Here is a 20,389-nt window from a genome sequence, read left to right as displayed (position 1 = left end):
CATCATAACGGAAAAACATCTGTTGCAAACAGGAGTGTTATTAGAAAGCTTGAAAGCGAAAAGCAAGTTATAGAACACCTAAAGAAAAGGTAAAACATAAATACTAGAAATCCTTTTAACTGAATCTTCTTATAAGAAAAGCATGCACATGGTACCAAAACGCTGGATCAACCGGATCGGATGGCATGCTGCGCTCCAGTTACCTTCACTGTTCGATCCGTTCAAACGGCCGAGTAGGTGCTACGATTCAAGCCGTATACGTACGTAGGTGCGCATGTTCTAGAGCCAGCACTCACTAGTCACCACAGTGGTCATTAAGACATGTTTAGTACAGCATTATGAGTGGTACTTATACGGAAGAATCATTGTTAGATCGGCACAACCAATTCGAACCAAATAAATATCTACTCTGTCTAGCCGCAGCAGGAACGCAGGACATGTTGACGGCTAAACCGGCCGCGTCCTGAAAGGTGGTGCGAGCAGGCAGCTGCCTCCGTCAAAGTCATGCTTAATTGGGAGCGGGTGCGTAGACAGGTACGCTAGATCTGTACTGCTAGTAGTATTCTACGTGTATGCGCCACTAAGTGCCACTAACTGAGTAATCATGTTTCGTATGCTGTGCTACAACTGTCTCCGAACGGCATTGCCGGTCAGGGAATATCAGCTACCGCCGCACATGATTTCTCTGTGGTACTACTGCATAATTAAGCTGTGCGGGAATATAATGAGTGCTGGTAAGCCCTGCTTATTGTGATTTGTTAATGTTCTTCGTGAGAGATTAGCACCGTTGTCGTCGCCATGTCTCCGAGTAGTGCTGAGTGCGAGGTAGGAGTATCCATGTGCGCCCGAAGTTCTGCTTGTGAACCCGTCTACTTTCATACATTAGTCAGAAAGTGACACTGATGTTTGTGCTGATGACGATCTACTCCAACACGGGTTGATTGAAGGTGGAACCGAAGGAGGCGAGGCGGCATGATGAGGGCGTGCCGCGGTGGCGCAGGGTGGTGATGATGATCCAGTTTTACCATGGGGATCTGGGTGCGGGTGGGGTGGGGTGAGGTCAGGTCAGGTCAGGGGAGGTGAGAGACGGCGGATCCTCCAAAGCCGTCGGAGCAGTCATCTATCCATCCGCCTGCGCCTGCGCTCCGGCATTCATTATCCATATCTTTTGACGTGCACTGAACTCGAGGCTGCAATCACATCTGGGTACCGATACCTGCATCTCTGCCGCGATCTGCTAACGCTACGTCTCCACGTCGATCCACCAGCTGAACCGGCCGACGTCCGTATGTTTCCGCTCTCGATCATCGCTCTCCGTTCTCAGTTGCCTTCGAATTCCATTTGCCGGCGTGGCCGCTGAAATCCACGTTTGCTTTGCTTGATTTGCATTGGCTGTCCTCTCTATCTTTTTCCAAGCATCATCTTCATTTTGTTCAAGTACTCCTGCGTAGTACCAGCTGCCAGCCGGCTGAACGAAACCTGAAAGGGACCTGGCCCGATCCGGGTCCGACCGTCCGGCAACGCCTGGTTTCCTTCACGCAGTGCTGCAAAGTACCACAGGCCACCACAGGCCATGCAGATCGGCGCGCAACTGTGCTCCTCCGGCCATGCGAGCGAAACAAGTAAACCCATCCAAATTTCGCAATCAGGCGCGCGCGCGCAGGACACGCATGAGTTTTTTCAAGGCCAGAACAAGGACTAGCCAACAACCACCACGACCCCTTCAGAGATCCGCTCCCTGAATCTGCATGCATGGATATGTCTGCGCCGCTGCGTTCCCGGCTGTTAGACTATGTATAGCTTCTGTACCTATGTACGTATATGGTACATATTGTAACACAACCATTATATATAATGAGATAAGCCACCCCTAGAGGGTTGTGCTGGTTCCCCAAAACTTATTGTCTTACATGGTATCACACTAGGTTACGATCGCTTCCGCTTCTAAACCCTAATACCCGCACCGCCGCCGCAGCCACCGCCGCCTTCACCGCCGCCGCCGCGCCACCGATCACGCAGCCGCCATGTCGAGCGCCGCCACCACCGGTTCCACTGCTGCGGGCTTCCTCCCGGCCTCTCTTGCGGCTCTGCTCAACCTCCCGTTCGATGCCGTCTTTGTTCCGGCTCCGATCGGGACAAGGAGCATCGGCTCCGTCTTCTCCACGCGGCCGGCGCCCTCGCTTGGGCGTGACCTTGTGGTCCACACCGCGGCGCCGCCGTCCGCTGCGGACTCCGCAGGCGTCGTCCTGCCGCTCCTGCCGCAAGCGGATCACACTGCCCCGCTGGCGGGGTTGGCGGCGTCCGCCCCGGCCGCGGGCCTTGCGGCGTCCGCACCGGCCGCGACCTTTGCGGCGCCCGCCCTGGCTGCGGTCCCGCCTCCTCCCGCATCGGCTTCGGTGCCTCCGGCTGCCTCCATGGTGTTTGCACCCCAGGCAGCCTCCTCGATGGGATTGTCTTCGCCGCCGCCGTTTCACTTCGGTCATCTCATCACCATCAAGCTCTCCGCCGACAACTACATCTTCTGGCGTGCGCAGGTTCTCCCGCTCTTGGGGAGTCACTACCTGCTAGGCTACGTCGACGGATCGCTTCCCTTCCCACCCGCGCTGGTAGACAGCGTGCACGGTCCGGTCTACAATCCGGCCCATCGCGTCTGGACGGGGCAGGACCAGGCGAACCTCTCCTCCATCCAGGGGTCGCTCTCGCCGGCAGTTGCCGGCCTTGTTGTCTTCGCGAAGACGTCTCATGAGGCCTGGACCATCCTTGAGCGCACCTTTGCAGCGCAGTCCCAGGCTCGTGTCTCTGCACTCCGTCGTCAGCTTGGAGAGTGTCAGAAGCTTGACTCCACTGCCACTGAGTTCTACAACAAGGTCAAGGGCCTCGCCGACACATTGGCCTCCATTGGACAGCCCCTCACCGACTCCGAGTTCAACTCGTTTATTGTCAATGGTCTTGATGAGGAGTATGATGCCTTAGTCGAGATCATCAACGAGCGGGGCAACTCGACACCCATGCTGGCACACGAGGTTTTCTCTCGGCTCCTTCTCACTGAGCAACGGGTCGAGACTCGCCGCACCAGGGGCACTGGCTCCCTCTCGGCCAACGCCGCCACCAAGGGTGGCCGCTCTTCTTCATCACCCCGGTCTCCCTTGGGGCTGCCACCGTCGCCCGCCTCGGCCCCCCCACCTACTGCGACCTTACCGGGGGCTGGCGGTCCACGTGTGTGTCAGCTTTGTGGCCGCGATGGGCACTGGGCCTCCAAGTGTCATAAGCGCTTCCAGCGAAGCTTCCTTGGTCTTGGCAATGACGGCAAAGATACACGCAACAATGCCCGTCAGGTCGCCATGACTGATCGTCCCGCGCCGCAGAAGCAACAGGGACACACTCAGTCCTACTCCATCGATCCACACTGGTACATGGACTCTGGGGCGACAGAGCATCTAACCAGCGAGATGGGGAAGCTTCACACTCGTGAACCCTATCATGGCTCCGACAAGATCCACACCGCCAATGGAGCAGGTATGCACATCTCTCATATTGGTCAAGCATCTCTTCTCACTAGACATGCCAATAGGAGTCTTCAGCTTCGCAATGTTCTTCGAGTTCCATCTGTGACCCGTAATCTTCTGTCAGTTCCTAAACTCACACGTGATAATAATGTGCTTTGTGAATTTCACCCTTTTGATCTTTTTATTAAGGATCGGGGCACGAGGGACATTCTTCTTAGTGGGCGGTTGTGCCAGGGCCTCTACCGTCTGGAGCATCCTGGTGTCGCTCGTGTTTTCAGTGGAGTTCGGGTCTCTCCGTCACAGTGGCATGCTCGTCTTGGTCACCCGGCCACACCTATTGTCCGTCATATTTTGCGTCGTCATGAGCTTCCTAGTTTGTCTAGTCATAAAGATGTAGCAGTGTGTGATGCTTGTCAGCAGGGGAAGAGTCATCAACTTCCTTTTTCGGAGTCCAGTCGTGAGGTGAAACATCCTTTAGAACTTGTGTTTTCAGATGTATGGGGTCCTGCTCAGACTTCTGTCAGTGGTCATAATTACTATATCAGTTTCGTTGATGCTTATAGTCGCTTTACCTGGCTTTACCTTATTAAACGCAAATCTGATGTGTTTGATATTTTTGTTCAGTTTCAAAAACATGTTGAACGTCTTCTCAAGCACAAAATTGTTCATGTCCAGTCAGACTGGGGGGGCGAGTATCGCAACCTCAACTCTTTCTTTCAGTCGCTTGGGATAGCTCATCGTTTAGCATGTCCACATACACATCAGCAGAATGGTTCAGTCGAACGTAAGCATCGTCATATTGTTGAAGCTGGTCTTACTATTTTGGCCCATGCATCTGTTCCGTTTCGGTTTTGGAGTGATGCTTTCACCACTGCATGCTTTCTCATCAACCGTACTCCTACTCGTGTTTTAAACATGAAGACTCCCATTGAGGTTCTCCTTAATGAACAACCTGATTATACCTTTCTCAAGGTATTTGGGTGTGCTTGCTGGCCGCATCTTCGTCCATATAACAAGCGCAAGCTTGAGTTTCGTTCTAAGAAGTGTGTTTTTCTTGGCTATAGCTCTCTTCATAAAGGTTACAAATGTCTTCATGTTCCCACTAATCGTGTCTATATATCTCGGGACGTCGTGTTTGATGAGCATGTTTTTCCCTTTGCCAACCTTCCTGTGTCCACTGTCGAACAACCATCCCTGCATTCATCCTCTGTTGCTTCTGACCAATTTGATGATGTTGCATACTCTCCTTTGCTGTTACCTAACCATGGTGCAGGAACCGGACGTGGAGCTCGTTTGGAGCTGTTGGAGGATTCACCATCATCATCGTCGTCTTCTAGTGGGCACGTCGATCGCCCTATGTTGCATGGCATCGATTCGCGTGCCCATGCATGGTCACCCGACGAGCCCGTCGCGCCGAGCATCTCCACTGCTCGGTCCGTTTCGCCAGCGGCCGCCGAGTCGCCTGCGGCTCAGCCCGTCACGCCGTCTTCGCCTGCGGCTCGGCCCGTCACGCCGTCTTCGCCCGCGGATCGGGTCCTCACGTCGCCTTCATCAGCGGATCGGCCCGCGACACCGGCCGCGCCACGGCCCACTATGCCGAGCTCGCCATCGGCCCGGTCTGTGATGCCGGATTCGCCAGCTGCTTCGTCCGCTCTGCCGGTTTCGCCGGTGGGTCGGCCTTCTTCGCCAACCGAGTCCGAGGCTACCGTGACTGGCTCCTCGTCACCGGCTGACTCGTCAACGTCGCCGTCCTCCAGCCCGTTGCAGGCTGCTCCGTCGACCTCGGTGGTTCCTGTGTGCCGACCACATACACGCAGTCGCAGTGGCATTTTCAAACCTAAGGAACGTAAGGATGGTACGGTTGCTTGGTTGGCTGCTTGTTTGGCTGCTGCTGTTGCGGATCCATCTTCTGAGCCTCGCTCATATCAGGCTGCCCTGCGCATTCCACATTGGCGAGAGGCTATGGAGCAGGAGTTTCATGCTCTTCTTCGTAACAAGACATGGACTCTCGTTCCTCCACCACCACGGGTAAATGTTATTGACTCAAAATGGGTATTCAAAGTGAAGAAGCATTCGGATGGATCTATTGAGCGTTACAAAGCGCGACTTGTTGCTCGCGGTTTTCGGCAGCGTCATGGTCTTGACTATGAGGACACCTTCAGTCCTGTCGTCAAGCCTACCACTATTCGGCTTCTTCTCTCCATTGCTGTTTCTCGTGGTTGGTCACTTCGTCAACTTGATGTGCAGAATGCTTTTCTACATGGATTTTTGGAGGAAGAGGTTTATATGAAACAGCCGCCTGGTTTCTCTGATCCTGATCGTCCTGACTATATCTGTCGTCTTTCCAAAGCACTATATGGTTTGAAGCAAGCTCCTCGTGCCTGGCATGCCCGCCTTGCCTCTGCCCTACGTTCTCATGGGTTTGTGCCGTCTACTGCTGACACTTTGTTATTTCTTCTACAGAAGCCAAAAGTCACTATGTATCTTTTGGTATATGTCGATGATATTATCCTTGTCAGCTCTTCTCAGTATGCTGCTGATGCTCTTGTCTGCTCTCTTGGTGCTGATTTTGCGGTCAAAGATCTTGGGAAGCTTCACTACTTTCTTGGAGTTGAGGTCACTTCTCGTGCTACCGGTCTTGTCCTTACGCAGAAGAAGTACTCCTTGGAGTTGTTACAGAGAGCTGGCATGCTGAAGTGCAAACCGACCACCACACCCATGTCGTCTACCGACAAGATAACAACTGTTGATGGTGAGCTTTTGTCTCCTGCGGATGCCACAGAGTACAGGAGCATTGTTGGTGGACTTCAGTACTTGACGATCACGAGACCAGATATCTCTTATGCTGTTAACAGGGTTTGTCAGTATCTTCAGGCTCCCAGAGATACTCATTGGGCTGCTGTTAAACGCATTCTTCGTTATGTTCAGTTCACCCTGACATTTGGTATGCATATTCGGCCGACTTCCTCTCGGGTCCTTTCGGCCTTCTCTGATGCAGATTGGGCTGGTAGCCCAGATGACAGGCGATCCACGGGGGGTTATGCAGTATTCTTTGGCTCTAATTTGATCGCTTGGAGTGCTCGGAAACAGGCTACTGTGTCACGTAGCAGTACTGAAGCTGAGTACAAGGCTGTGGCTAATGCTACTGCAGAGATTATTTGGGTGCAGTCTTTGCTTCAGGAGTTGGGTTTGTCTCAACCACAGCCTCCTATTCTTTGGTGTGATAACATCGGTGCTACATACCTTTCTGCAAATCCAGTATTTCATGCCCGAATGAAACACATTGAAGTTGACTATCACTTTGTACGGGAACGTGTATCACAGAAGCAACTCCAGATCAAGTTTATCTCATCTAAGGATCAACTTGCAGACATCTTCACTAAGCCTTTACCGCTGCCACAGTTTGAGGCTTGTAGGTGCAATCTTACCCTTCTCAGTTCTTTAGAAAGTGGCTAAGATTGAGGGAGGGTGTTAGACTATGTATAGCTTCTGTACCTATGTACGTATTTGGTACATATTGTAACACAAACATTATATATAATGAGATAAGCCACCCCTAAAGGGTTGTGCTGGTTCCCCAAAACTTATTGTCTTACACCGGCCGGCCCTCGAGTGGGCGACGAACGAGATGCGCATCCATGGCCGAAAAGAGAGAGGAATGACGAGCTGTGTAGGTACAAACAGTGGTGCAATGGCGCGTCAGTGGGATCACTGCGCATGCACGATCGATATGAGCATGAGAGGCGACGTGACCAGGCCATGCTGCTGCTGGTATGCTTAGCGGCCAATGATGGCTTGCTTTTGAACAGTCTCCCGATTTATTAACCACATGGCGGCAGCATGCGTGCATGCACCATGCATGTGGTGTGCTTCGCACTACGTCTAGGGAGACAGGGCCATGCATTTGCACGGCGCGCACACATGCATCTGGCTGCTCCATCACGATAATGGCTTCCAAGAAAATTAGCCACCGGCAGGCTATAGGGATCGACTGGACGTCTCACTATATATCCACACCAACAGTGAAGCTAGTGTCAGTGTGGCACTAGGTTCGTCTCCTCTATGTACATTGTGCGTTGTACTACGTACGATCGATCTATGTGGCTAGGGTGACAAAACTAGCTAGTTCGAGCATGAGGTTCGGGTCGATGGGCATAAGGTATGTACTCGCTGTCGTGGGTCTGGTCTTGTCATACGATCATCGGCTCCGATCTGCGAGTGCAAGAGCACCCATGCATGCATGCATGCGTGTTCGCAGTGTGAACGTGACTGTCGACCGTGCGTGAGTGTCAAGCCAAGCTAGCTATGCGTCGTCGTCGATCACATCTTCTCCAGTGCGGCAACGCATTATTTCTGATGCATGCGGCGCCCGTGTACGGTGTCGCCGATCACGGCCGTAGCTTTATTCGTCGTCCACTCTCATTATTGGGTTGCCGGCCACATGAACTGTCTCCATGCGCGCGTAAGCATGTTCTACTACGTATGGTCCTCCATCTCTACCTAGCTAACCTAAAGCTAGCTTCATGCATGGTCCTTGTCTGGTGACGCTAGCTAGGCTAGCAGCCAAACCAGCTTTGCTTATCCCCGGATGCCCTGTTATAGTTATCTTAGAGCATCCCCTAAAAGAAAGTTAACTTACTGCAAAACATAGTGAGTACAAGAAACCTAAAGAGTATAGTAGGAGTAGTTCATTAGATTAGCAACTGTCGAGTTTCATTTGTTAGACTTATAATCCCGTAGGATCTACTTAACAGATCGTAAGCCAGGCATTACATCACCTAATAGCACAGATCAGAGAGATGGATTAGGTTCTTACCACCAATGGAAGCAGCCATTGGTGTCGACGGTGCGAAGTCCCGTGCCTGCTCGATGAAGGCTTGATGCAGGCTCGGTGAAGTTGCTCGTTGCAGGTAGCGGCGTCCCTCCGGGCGCCACCGGCACTGCCCTGGGACAGGGGCAGAGCTTGGAGATGATCTTCCCGTCGTGCAGCGCTCCCCCAGATCGGTTAGGGTTTAGGGATGTGGGGAGCAGGAGTAAACCGTACGAGAACTAGTCTAGCGTAGGTGCCGGCTGCTCCCCCATCTTTTTATGTGCGCTGGCGACAGGGGACCAAAATCATAGTTGGTTAGGGTGCCCCCGATCAGGGCGCGTAAGTTGAGATCGAGGGGTACGAACGTTGGTTCGTGGCCTCCCTGTTTCTCTCTTTTACGTAACTTTATTTCTGGTCTTTTATTTTCGTTTTGGCCCATTGGGCCTCTAGATCAATACCAACATTCTCCCCCTTGATCGTTAGGCTCAATGACTTTTGTCCATTCTCCATAGGAATAATATACCAGAGTAAGGTGTTACAACAGCCGATGAAAAACCATTGAACCTCAACATTCATAGCACACATCCTATTTCGAAAAGGAAACATTTTACTTATTGGGAGTGGTTTATATTAGCGGTCCCATAATTCCAGAATCAAGAGGCTTCCAATAATCCCATGCCGGCTACATGCTCACGAAATATATTGGGTGGTAAGTCTTTAGTAAGCGGATCCGCAAGCATACGTGTCGTACTGATATGCTTAACATTAATAGTTTGATCATGGATTCTATATTGAACAACATGGTAGTTTAGGTCAATGTGCCTGGCAGCAGCACTTGACTTGTTGTTATTCGCATAGAAAACTGCGGGTTCATTATCGCAGTACAATGTCAGTGGTTTGGAAATGCTGTCAACCACTTTATGTCCGGGAATGAAATTCTTTAGGAATACAGCCTACCCTGTGGCCTCAAAACATGCTAGATATTCTGCCATCATCGTAGATGAGGCAACTATCTTTTGCTTGGAGCTTTTCCACGATATGGCTCCTCCAGCGAGTGTGAATATATAACCTGACATGGATTTCATACTATCCACACACCCGGCAAGATTAGAGTCTGAATAACCAATAACTTCCAGGTTATCGGACTTTCTATATGTAAGCATGAAATTTTTAGTACCTTGCATATAACGCAAGACTTTCTTTGCGGCCTTCCAGTGGTCCGGTCCTGGATTAGATTGAAATCTGCCAAGCATCCCGGTTACAAAAGCTAAGTCAGGGCGTGTACATACTTGAGCATACATGATGCTTCCGACAGCTGAAGCATAAGGAACCAACTTCATCTGATCAGTTTCATTTTGGTTCCTCGGACATTGGAAAGTCCCAAACTTATCGCCCTTAACTATGGGGGCAGGTGAGGAAGAGCACTTATGCATATTGAATTTCTTTAGTACTCTCTCAAAGTATGCCTTTTGCGATAGTCCTAATGTTCCTTTGGACCTATCTCGATGAATCTCGATGCCAAGGACATACGAGGCTTCACCGAGATCCTTCATGTCAAATTTTGAGGACAGAAATATCTTGGTCTCATGCAACATATCTTTATCGCTGCAAGCCAATAGAATATCATCCACATGTAGGACTAAAAATGTGAACCTACTGCCTTTAAATTTAACATATATGCAGTTGTCCACTTCATTCTCTTTAAAACCAAAAGTTCTAATAATCTCGTCGAACTTGAGGTACCACTGCCTTGAAGCTTGCCTCAAGCCATATATGGATTTCTTTAAAGGACATGCCATGTGTTCTTTTCCTTCCATGACAAAACCTTCAGGTTGAGTCATGTAAACTTCTTCTTTTAAGTCACCATTAAGAAATGCCGTCTTGACATCCATTTGATGCAGCTCCAAATCATAATGAGCTACAAGTGCCATGACAATTCTGAAAGAATCTTTGGATGACACAGGCGAGAAGGTCTCCTTATAATCGATTCCTTCTCTCTGTGTAAAACCTTTTGCTACAAGTCTCGCTTTGAACCTTTCGACGTTCCCTTTGGAATCATATTTGGTTTTGTAGACCCACTTGCAGCCTACCCTTTTGGCTCCATTAGGAACTTCTACTAAGTCCCAAACATCATTCGAGCTCATAGATTTCAATTCGTCTTCCATGGCTACCAACCATTTGGACGAGTCTTCACTTTTAGTGGCTTCTTTATATGAGGTCGGATCTTGTGCCTTCCCTATGTCACTTTCATCCTCACACATGAAAGTGACATAATCGCTAGAGATGGACTTTGTCTTTTCCCGTTGTGATCTTCTCATAGGCTCATTAGTATGTGCATTTTCTCTTGCCCGAGAAGGTTGACGATTATCATTGGGTTGAGGACCATCATTTGGCTAAGGATCCTCATCATGCTGAGGATCTTCATTGTGCTAAGGCTCCTCATCAGATTGAGGATCCACTTCAGGTTCGGGATCACCAGTAGGTGTCCCATGCATATTAGGCATAGGGATAAAGTTCTGTTGGATAGTCGGGGATGGAACATACACCCGCTTCTCCTCAAGATCAATCGCCCTAACCTCAGTGACTTCATTATCCTCAAAAAACACTGCTTGCCTGGTTTCCACAAACTTGGTGGTACGACCTGGCAAATAAAAGCGATATCCTTTTCCCCTATGAGGGTACCCAATGAAAAAACAACTGACTATCTTTGGGTCCAATTTCTTAATATGTGGATTGAATACTTTAGCTTCAGCCGGGCAGCCCCACACTCGCAAGTAATTCAATCTCGGTTTCTTTCCCACCCACATCTCGTAAGGTGTGCTCGATGCTGACTTAGTTGGAGCAAGATTTAGGATGTGTGCAGCTGTTTTCAATGCCTCCATCCAAAGGTTTACTGGTAAGTTCGCATGACTAAGCATGCTACGTACCATATCCATAAGAGTGCGATTGCGATGCTCAGCTACGCCATTTTGCTGAGGTTCACCAGGCATTGAATATTGGGCAATTATTCCATTTTTAGCAAGATATTTTGCAAACGGTCCTGGAATTTGCCCATAAGATATGCCTGCCATAATATTCTCCCCCGCGATCAGACCGTACTACTTTGATCTTTAGGTTTAGTTGATTTTCAACCTCGGCTTTATAAATCTTAAATTTGTCCAAAGCTTCGGATCGATCACGTATGGGGTAAATGTAGCCATAGCGAGAGAAATCGTCTGTGAAGGTAATGAAGGAATCAAAACCATCCATAGACTTTACGTTAAAAGGTCCGCATATGTCAGTATGAATAAGTTCAAGGACCGATGTGGCTCTTACTGCTCCTTTCTTAATTGTTTTCACATATTTTCCCTTAATACAGTCAATACAATTGCCCGCATAAGAGAAATCTAGCGGATGAAGTATTTCTTCTTTAATCAATCGTTCCATTCCCCCCCTCGAAATGTGGCCCAAGCGACGATGCCACAATTTCGAAGAAGGATTGATACTTCTCCCATTCTTTTAATGATTGAGTTCATTCATATTCATCTCGCAGAGATTCACACACATAGGATAACCGGAAAGATTTAACATATAAAGTTTGCCTCGTCGGACGGCGAGACCAACATCCATATTACAATACTTTAAAAAACATTGTTTCTCCCCGAAGGTACAATGAAATCCAAAATCATCTAAACATGAAACCGAAATCAAATTCCTACTCAAAGTAGGCACATAAAGAACGTCCTTGAGCTGAAGTAGGAAACCAGCGTGCAACTTCAAGGTGAGGGAGCCCACGGCTTCAACTTCAGCCTCCTTCCCATTCACGACATTAAGTCTTCTTGTTCCCTTTAGGGTGTGGCTTATATGGAATCCCTGCAAAGAATTCGCGACATGAACAGTCGCACCTGAGTCAATCCACCATGTAGATTTAGAAAAATCAACATATAGAGATTCATCTACAAGAGTGATCTCATCCTTACCCTTTTTATTCAGCCACTTAAGAAAACCTGGACAGTCCGCCTTGAAATGATTTGGCTGATTGCAAAAATTGCAAAGTCTTTCTCCAGCGGCATTTGTAAGATTAACTGAAGTACCCGCTGAAGGTGCGGGACGTGAACAACTTGCCTCGTTGCATTTCTTAGGCTTTGGAGGATTCTTTTTGGAATACTGCTTTTTGTTGGGCACATTATTGTTATGAGCATGGTTCTCATGCTTCCTCTTTACAGAGTTAACATGGAGAGCTTGATCTTTCTGCTCACTCTTCATTCTCTCTTCCTCCTGAACGCAATGTGCAATGAGTTCAGATAGTTTCCATTTGGTTTCAAGAGAGTTATAGTTTATCTTGAATGGATTGAATTGTGAGGGTAGTGACCTAAAAACTAGGAGCACCAGAAGCTCTTCGTTCAAGTCACACTTCATGGTTTTAAGCTTTGCCGCGGCATTGCTCATACTTAAGATGTGCTCCCTCACATTTCCATGCCCGTCATATTTTGCAAGCAGCTTGTGCAAAAGCTCATCTGCATACACTTTCTCGGAGCCCTTAAATTATTCTTCCACCGATTTCAAATATTCGGCGACACTTTCATTGGCAGGAATAGCCCCTTTAATCTCAGTCGAGATGGAGAAGTTCATAATTAGGAGCGCCATTCTGTTTGACCTCTCCCACTTCTCAACTTTAGTATCATAATCTTTCTTAAGCTCAACATACCCAGTCGCACCCTTTGCAGGTTCCACTGGTTTACTTTCCCTCAGTGCGAGGTCAACCTCATGCCATCCGAGGTGCAAAAGCAACGAGTCCTTCCACGATTGAAAGTTATTCCCAGTAAGTGGCTCAATCTCGAGGCCACGAGAACCGGAAGCTATCATGTTTCGAAATATCATAAGTAAAGGAAAAGAACATCATAATTAAATTAAATTGCACAAAAATTAACCTACATTGGTTTGATCAATTTTCATGCAAAAATTAACTCCAAATTATATCACCGTTGGGCAGAAAATAATAAGGAATTAACGGAGTGATTCAAAAAATGTAAAACAACGTTGGTCTGTATCACAAAAATGATCACATTAATCTCATGTGTAATATCAATTTTCCAACATTAATAATTCACCATTTATTGATATTACCATGGGATGAACATAAATGTGCCATAAAATGACACAAACATTAATTCATAAAAGTTTTCTAAATAAAATTTCTTGTTGGTTCCATTTCATTTAGAAAACTAAACCATAATTTTCAGAATCATTTTTCTGGCAATTTTCTATTTATAACAGTGCAAGAACATTTTGGGAATAATCATAATACGGAAATACACTGAATAAATAGAAAACGCACAGAAACTTCAATATTAGCCCAAAACCCACGACAGCTCTTTAAATCCTAGCCCAGTAAACAAAAAAACACCTTTTCTGGGGGCTAAGACAACTTGGGCCGAAGCCCAGCCGCGAAAACGTATGCCCGAAGGCCTGCCCTGAGCCACCCGTCGCTCTTGGCCGTCCGGTCGGGCCGATGGCCGTGATCGTCCCGCATGGAGAAAAACGAGCGAGGGTCAAAACCCTAGCCCTTATTTCCCCATATCCTCCCGATTTCCTCGCTCACTCCAGACGAGCAGTGACCGCGCGGCGGCTCGAGGCTCGCCGGCCATGGCGGCGTGGTGGCTGCTCTCGCCGGAGCAGCATGCGACGGACCGAGTCCTGCGCGCTCCTCCGGCGAGCGTAGCTACAGCGTCGCGCGCACGGCGACTCGTGCGACGGAAGGTAGGTCATTTCGCCGGCTGTTGCTGGCGCAGGCGTTCGACGGCGATGGCGGCGTGCAAGGCGCGGAGGCCAGGCGACGCGCGCATGCGTGAGCGCAGCAGCGGCTGCTGCTGCTTCATTCCGCTCGCCGTCCCAAGGGGCGGCGGCGTTCCGGCCATTCCGTGCCCCAACGGCGGTGGCCGTCGGACCCGAAGGCCATCATGCTCAACAAACGTAAGATCCAGCCCCTCCTTTGTTTAATTTCTTTCAATTTGAGGCATGATTTTGACTTTCTAGGGTTCCAAAATTGGGGAATTTCTAGAGTTAGGGTTCGGCTGACTTTAACTTCGCCAGTTCAATCTAATTGCTAACAGGGACTAAAAGCAGTGTTAATTCACATATCTTGATGCGGAAGCATGGTGTTGTTAGACTAACTGAATGGATTAATCATCATTATTGAATCATTAACAGTAATCCCGTAGCAAATTAGATCTAAACCGAAACCACATAACCCTAGAGATTAAACATTGACTTCAACAGAGGGCAATCTAGCCTTAATCATGAACCATTATCCTCAACTTTAATCATCAGTATGTAATCAGAATCATCAAACTTAAACAGATCATCTTAGGGATCTAATCTAGGCTTAACCATGCTCTGATACCATTTTTAGACTTATAATCCCGTAGGATCTACTTAACAGATCGTAGCCAGGCATTAGATCACCTAATAGCACAGATCAGAGAGATGGATTAGGTTCTTACCACCAATGGAAGCAGCCATTGGTGTCGACGGTGCGAAGTCCCGTGCCTGCTCGATGCAGGCTTGATGCAGGCACGGTGAAGTTGCTCGTTGCAGGTAGCGGCGTCCCTCCGGGCGCCACCGGCACTGCCCTGGGACAGGGGCAGAGCTTTGAGATGATCTTTCCGTCGTGCAGCGCTCCCCCAGATCGGTTAGGGTTTAGGGATGTGGGGAGCAGGAGTAAACCGTACGAGAACTAGTCTAGCGTAGGTGCCGGCTGCTCCCCCATCTTTTTATGTGCGCTGGCGACAGGGGACCAAAACCATAGTTGGTTAGGGTGCCCCCGATCAGGGCGCGTAAGTTGAAATCGAGGGGTGCGAACATTGGTTCGTGGCCTCCCTGTTTCTCTCTTTAACGTAACTTTATTTCTGGTCTTTTATTTTCGTTTCGGCCCATTGGGCCTCTAGATCAATACCAACATCATTTCCGTATTTACTTGCAAAGCTAAAATAGTAAGTAATTCTCTATGCATTCATGATGTACGTTCTGTAGCTTAATTTCTCTGCATCGCCGCCCGTCGATGTCAGGAGAAAGACGAAGAGACACTAGTAGAAAAAGGGTCAAACGTGAAGCACATTATTGCCGGTTCCAACGGCTAGCCGGGCCGCTTTCATCAGTACCGGTTCGTGGCGAACCTTTAGCACCGGTTCGTGCCATGAACCGGTACTAATGAGAGTGGTGGCAGGATGTTGTCAGACTGGGGCCCCTCCAGCCCCTTTAGTACCGGTTCTTGGCACGAACCGGTACTAAAGGTCGTCCTACATAAACCCTTCGTCCACCCGAGCTCGCTCTGTTCTTCCCCTTTCCCCTCTCCTCTCTGTTCTTCCCCTCTTCCTCTCGAGCTCATCACACATTTTGTCCAAAATTTGTCAAGATTTGAAGGCCTCCATCCATTCAAATGATCACAAAGGTTAGCAACTTTGTCCTTTCATCTCTCATTGCTAGATTAGCTCTTGCAATGCTTTATATAGTGATTAATTTGTGAGTTTAGTAATTTGGGGATATATATATATATATATATATATATATATATATGTGCTAGTATTTGATTTATATGCAATCTGAGGTCAAAAATAACACTTAGTTTGCATATGTAGGTGTGGTTTACTTAGTGCCTTCTAAATCTCCGTCGTAACCACCGTCGATCGCCCGCACCGTCCCGTCACCGGCACCACCTTGTGGTGAGCCTCTTGTTCATGAAATTTTATATAAAAATTGATGTTTGTGTGATTTGGATATATAGTTACTCGTATAATTATCTTACCCGTATGTTGTTTGTTATACATATAGTGCCATGGTTTTGATATCCGTCCCCGTCGGCCCTCGTCCTTGTTATGATTTGGATGTGGTATATATATTCTCTTTTAAAACTAGTTGCATTTCGTGTTTATGACAAATTATGCCCATCAAGTTGACATAGAAATTTTTTCTAGGAGGTATGTGAATCGGAAATTCCAACCGACCCTATTGTCGAGAGGTTAAATTTAGTTGAAAGAGAAAACGAGTACTTGAAAGAAAAATTGAAAAGAATTGAGGGGGAGAAGATGGAATTGGAGTTGCATGTTGCCGATGTCGTCGATGATCACAAGATCAAGATGGAGAAAATGCGCTTGAATATTAGAAAGATTAGAAAATATGCCATCGATAGTAAGGCTTGGTATCATTATGCTGTTGGATCCATTGTTACCTTAGTTGCGATCTTGATCGTATTTGTTGTTGCATTTAAATGCTTTAGCTAGAGAGTTATTTGTTTGTTGCATTTAAGTGTTGTATGAACTTTATGTATGAACTTGTATTAATTTGGTCTATTCGGTGTTGTGTAATGAAGATGAGCCGGCAATGGATGTACGAGGACTGATGTTCTCCCCAGTTCGTTGAGGGCGTGCATACTTTTATGCTTGCGGCTGAGGCAAAGAAGCGGGCGGATGGTTTTATGCCTTGTCCATGTGCTCGCTGTAAGAATAGTCACAATTACTCTACGTCAAGAACCATTCACGTCCACCTGTTTAAGTCCGGTTTCATGCCCCACTATAATGTTTGGACCAAGCACGGAGAAAGAGGGGTTATGATGGAAGACAATGAAGAAGAAGAGGACGGCGACAGCTATCCTGGCCATGGGTTCCATGAATACGATGATACAACAATGGGGGAAGAAGCTGAGCCGGTAATGCGGGAAGAAGCTGAGCCGGCAATGCGGGAAGAAGCTGAAGAAGAGGCATCAGATGAGCCCGTTGATGATCTAGGTCGGGCCATTGCCGATGCAAAGAGAAACTGCGCAAGTGATTTGGAGAAGAAGAAGTTGAAGCGCATGTTAGAGGATCACAAAAAATTGTTGTACCCGAATTGCGTAGGTGACAAGAAAAAGATGGGCACCACACTGGAATTGCCGCAATGGAAGGCAGAGAATGGTGTATCTGACAAGGGATTTGGAAAGTTGCTGGTAATGATAAAGGATATGCTTCCAAAGGACAACGAATTGCCCGAGAGTACGTCCGAAGCAAAGAAGGATGTCTGCCCTCTAGGGTTAGAGGTGCAGAAGATACATGCATGCCCTAATGATTGCATCCTCTACCGCGGTGAGTACGAGGATTTGAACGCTTGCCCGGTACGTGGTGCATTGCGCTATAAGATCAGCCGCGATGACCCTGGTGATGTCGAGGGCGAGCGCCCCAGGAAGAAGATTCCTGCCAAGGTGATGTGGTATGCTCCTATAATACCACGGTTGAAACATTTGTTCCAAAATAAAGAGCATGCCAAGGCGATGCGATGACACAGAGAAGATCGTAAGAAAGACGGAAAGTTGAGAGTACCCGCTGACGGGTCGCAGTGGAGAAAAATCGAAAGAAAGTACGGGAAGGAGTTTGCAGATGACGCAAGGAGCGTATGGTTTGGTCTAAGCGCAGATGGCATTAATCCTTTTGGGGAGCAGAGCAGCAACCATAGCACCTGGCCTGTGACTATGTTTGTATAACCTTCCTCCTTGGTTGTGCATGAAGCGGAAGTTCATTATGATGCCTGTGCTCATCCAAGGCCCTAAGCAACCCGGCAACGACATTGATGTGTACCTAAGGCCATTAGTTGAAGAACTCTTACAACTGTGGAATGGAACAGGTCTACGTGCGTGGGATGAGCACATGGGGGAAGAATTTGACCTAAAGGCGTTGCTGTTCGTGACCATCAATGATTGGCCTGCTCTCAGTAACCTTTCAGGACAGACAAACAAGGGATACCGCGCATGCACGCACTGTTTGGACGATACCGACAGTATATATTTGGCTAATTGTAAGAAGAATGTGTACCTGGGACATCGTCGATTTCTTCCGAGCAGGCATCCCGTAAAAAAGAAAGGCAAGCATTTCAAAGGTGAGGCGGATCACCGGACGAAGCCTCGCCACCATACTGGTGCTGATGTACATGATATGGTCAAGGATTTGAAGGTGGTCTTTGGAAAGGGTCCTGGTGGACAACCTGTTCCGAATGACGCTGACGGACGCGCACCCATGTGGAAGAAGAAATCCATATTTTGGGACCTGGCCTATTGGAAAGACCTAGAGGTCCGCTCCGCAATCGAAGTGATGCACGTGACGAAGAATCTTTGTGTGACCCTGCTTGGCTTCTTGGGCGTGTATGGGAAGACAAAAGATACACCTGAGGCACGAGAGGACCAGCAACTTATGCACGGAAAAGACGGCATACATCAGGGTCATGCACGCTACGCTCTTACCAAAGAAGAGAAGGAAATCTTCTTTGAATGCCTGCTCAGTATTAAGGTACCGTCTGGCTTCTCGTCGAATATAAAGGGAATAATAAACATGGCAGAGAAAAAGTTCCAGAACCTAAAGTCTCATGATTGCCACGTGATTATGACGCAATTGCTTCCGGTTGCATTGAGGGGGCTTCTACCGGAAAACGTTCAATTAACCATTGTGAAGCTATGTGCATTTCTCAATGCAATCTCTCAGAAGGTAATCGATCCAGAAATCATACCAAGGTTAGAGAATTATTTGGTGCAATGTCTTGTCAGTTTCGAGTTGGTGTTCCCACCATCCTTCTTCAACATCATGACGCACGTCCTAGTTCACCTATGCGAAGAGATTAACGTTTTGGGTCCTGTATTTCTACACAATATGTTCCCCTTTGAGAGGTTCATGGGAGTCTTAAAGAAATATGTTCATAACCGTGCTAGGCCAGAAGGAAGCATCTCCAAGGGCCGTCAAAATGAGAAGGTCATTGAGTTTTGTATTGACTTTATTCTTGACCTTAAGCCGATTGGTGTTCCTGAATCGCGGCATAAGGGCAGACTGGATGGAAAAGGGATGCTAGGAGGGGAACAAATAATATGTATGGACGGACATTCTCTCACTGAAGCACACTACACAGTTCTACAAAATTCCGCCTTGGTGGCTCCGTATATGGATGAACACAAGAATTTGCTACGCTTCAAACACCCGGAGCGGTCTGATGACTGGATTACACATGAACAAACCAGGAGTTTCGCCAGCTGGTTGCAGACACGTACCATGCATGACACCTCTATTGAAGATGACCTGTACTTGCTGTCCCAGTTACCATCTTCAAATATAATGACTTTCAAAGGGTACGAGATAAATGGTAATACATTTTACACGATCGCCCAAGATAAGAAGAGCACCAACCAAAACAGTGGTGTCCTCTTTGATGCAGAAACCAAGACGGGAAAGGAAACATATTATGATTATATACAGGACATATGGGAACTTGACTATCGACGTGGTTTGAAGGTCCCTTTGTTTCGGTGCAAATGGGTCAATATGACACGAGGCGGGGTAACGGAAGACCCGCAGTACGGAATGACAACAGTGGATCTCAACAATCTTGCGTATGCAGACGAACCATTCGTCCTAGCCAATGATGTGGCACAGGTTTTCTATGTGAAGGACATGTCTACCAAGCCAAGAAAAAGAAAAGATAAGGAAGCAAATGCATCGTACGATGAGCCAAAGCGGCACATAGTTCTTTCTGGGAAGAGAAACATCGTGGGAGTGGATGACAAGACAGACAAGTCAGAAGATTATGAAAAGTTTGATGAAATTGCTCCATTCACAGTGAATATTGACCCGAGCATCCCGTTAAATGATGAAGATTTTCTATGGTTACAGCGCAAAGGGACACACGCGAAGAAAAAGTTTCACACCCAAAGATCTGGGATGTGATCGGCTTCACTATCATCACTTTCTTCTGTGTTTCACACCCAGAAGGGAATCTCTGTAATAGTTAGGGTACTTAATTATGTGTTTTGGCATTTGAAACGCGAAGAAATTTTATGTGCAAACAAATTCTTTCATGCCTTTACTGATTTTTAAAGTTAAGTTATTCACAAACTAGTGATTCACACTAATTTCAAATAATTCAAAATTTAAACTATTCAAATTTGAAAACTACGGGCACTAACAGAAAGTTTGTAATTTTTTGTACCTAAAGCAAAAATATTCACAAAGAAATCTAAATACACACAAAAAAACAACTCAATAATAAATAAAGCAAAAAAAATAAATAAAAAAGCCCGCCTACTAGG

Source organism: Triticum dicoccoides, chromosome 2A (genome assembly GCF_002162155.2).
Source record: "Triticum dicoccoides isolate Atlit2015 ecotype Zavitan chromosome 2A, WEW_v2.0, whole genome shotgun sequence".
NCBI lineage: Eukaryota > Viridiplantae > Streptophyta > Magnoliopsida > Poales > Poaceae > Triticum > Triticum dicoccoides.
The sequence above is the reverse complement of the archived record's forward strand: the minus strand, read 5'-3'. Positions refer to the sequence as shown.